This window comes from Geospiza fortis, unplaced genomic scaffold, assembly GCF_000277835.1.
Source record: "Geospiza fortis unplaced genomic scaffold, GeoFor_1.0 scaffold173, whole genome shotgun sequence".
Lineage (NCBI taxonomy): Eukaryota > Metazoa > Chordata > Aves > Passeriformes > Thraupidae > Geospiza > Geospiza fortis.
Genome location: NW_005054334.1, coordinates 3169249 through 3171794, shown reverse-complemented (window position 1 = coordinate 3171794; position 2546 = coordinate 3169249).

The window sequence follows — 2546 nt, the reverse complement described above, 5'->3', positions numbered from 1 at the left end:
GGGGCCGCCCCGGCCGGCTCCCCCTGGCCCCCCGGCATGGCCTGCCGGCCCGCACAGCTCACCCGCATCAAGCTGCTGGCCTGGCACTGCTGGAGCCCGCAGCCCGCCGCGGCCCCGAACTGCACCTGGCGGCACATCCCCTACCCCGTGGTGGCCGCCTGCAAGTGCTCCTGCCGCTGAGGGGGCCACGGAGGTACCTCCCGGTGCCTGCTCTCGCAGCCAAAAGGCCTGAAAAGGCAAACATCTGCCTGGACTCGTCCTCGGAGCTGGGGGAAAATCCCCCAAACAGAAATAAACCGCCAGGAAGAAAGCAGGGATGCTGTGGTCGTTGCTGTGTCTCGCCAAAACCCCTGGGTGCGGGTGCGGCTGCTTTGCCCCTCACCCACCAGCGCCGTGAGGCATTAGCACCAGCGGAGGCCCTTGCACAGCTTTTATCTCCAGCAAAGGACGAGGGATGGAGAAATTATGGCACTGAACGGCAGGTTCAGACCCCGTTTGCACCACCCCAGCCAGTTCAGTCCAAGCTGAGGCACCCTGCCTGCCTGGATGGGGCTGCAGGCAGGGAGCCAGGGCCAGGGAATTCCAGCAAAAGGGAGAGGTGGGTCACTGCTCAGGGTGGAAACAGGAATGTGGAGAGGGCCTGGAGGGGCCCAGGGGGAATCAGGGGGCAGTGGGGTATTTTGGGACTGCAACAAGGCAGCCTAGTGAGCGTAGAAGTGGGAGGTGGGCCATGACCCAGGGCTGGAAGCATTTCTGGGGCTAGGTGTGTATAAAAATGGGATGGGATAGGATAGTCCCCTACTTTGAGGTAAAATGGGCGAAACACATGGAATCCCCCACTTATCCCACGGTGCAGAGGGTGACAGCTCCAGACTCAATACTGCTTGAGCAGTAGGGTAGGTCAGGGAGCCCAGGGTGGGACCTGCATCCTCAAAAAGTGGCATCTGCCTCCACATTCCACTCAGCAAAACAATCCTCTGCTTTCTGGGCTAAAAGCTGCCTATAGCTGTAGATCAGACCTAGGTTGGAAGGCCTTGAAGCAATAAAGAGCAGGAGGATGTGCCTCAATTCAACATTAACATGATGCCTCCAAGTCAATGAGTACGGCATTATTCATTACCAGTGTGCCATCATCTGACCCTCCTGCCTTCCTGGGATTCCAGCACTACACAGTCTGTTCCCCAGACAGCTCCACAGCCTGCTGCTGAGCCTGGCCTTGAGGCAGGCAGAGTGCAGGGAGGTGGCCGCCGCTGAGGCACCCGGGAGATACAGAGGGGAGAGGGAGGTCAGTGCGTCTGGCGAGAAGAGGAGCAGAAGGGCGAGCCCACACGTGCATGCAAAAACAACTGAGAGCATCACAGGAGGGAGGCTGCTCTTGCTGCTCTGGCCTGCAGATGAGCAGAGACACATCTGTAGGGCTGCTCTGCCAATGAGGAACGCTTGAAAGCTGGAGCAGGGTTAAACTGCTTGGGTAGAGCGGAGGCATCAGCAGGATGCCTGCAGAGGGCCAGGGGAGAGGGGGAGACCAGGGCTGGGGACCAGCAGGAGAGAAATGTGAGGGAGCGTGGTACAGGTGTGCAATGCAGGTGCACAGGTAGGGGGAGCAAGGGGTGCACATGCATTGGGCTCAAACCAGCAGTGATTCAGTTTAGGGTCTCAAACCTCCCTGCGCCCATCTGGCTGAACTTTCATCTCTTTCAGGTTGCACAAGGGGCCTGAGAGCAATCTCCCTGCCTTCCCCATGCCAAAATACTGCCTGTTGAAAAGAATTTGCAGTACTGCGAGGGCCTGGTGCCACAGAAAGGGAACTCCATACCATAGTTTATCAGCAGGCTGAGGTCAGGGCCTGTGGGGATGGAAAATTAAACAAAATCAGCACACAGTTACACTACCAGCTGTTTGAAAAGAGTTTGGTTGCAGTCTTATTGAACCTACAAGACACATTTCTCTCCCGTCCTTTGCATCCTTGTAAAGCCCTACAATCCTGGATTAACACCTGTATTCTTCTGCAGTTGCTCTGGCTCAGGTCAGACATTATTGCCCTGTAGTTTGCCCCCTGACAGCCTAGTGACACATAAAGACTACAGGTCTTTGCAGATACAACCCAGTGCTCCAGCACTCAGGCACAGCACACTCCATTTCAGATAGAATCTGTCCCTACTCATTCAGCACATGGGCAGCTGGCAGGACACAGAGTTTCTGATCTAGAACAAAGCTGATGCAAACAAAGCAATCCTAAGAGATGCCCAGGCCCCACTTGTGTCTTTTTGAATGCTGAAATACTACAGCACAGCTTGGAGGAACAAATCCAGAGATTACTGCCATATGGAAGAAAATTAAAGGTTTCTGTCTCCTGCTCTGCCCCTGGCCTTAGTCAAATGCAGATCCTCTCGCCATGCTGTTGGCCTCTGCCACCTCAGCTTGCCCACTGCCTGATGGCCTCTCTGGGGCAAGAATGTCTTTTCCAGGACAGGTTTGGGGCCACTGAAGCAACTGGCAAAGCCTTGTAGCTGTGGACCAAGCAAGCCTCACATCTACACCTGAGA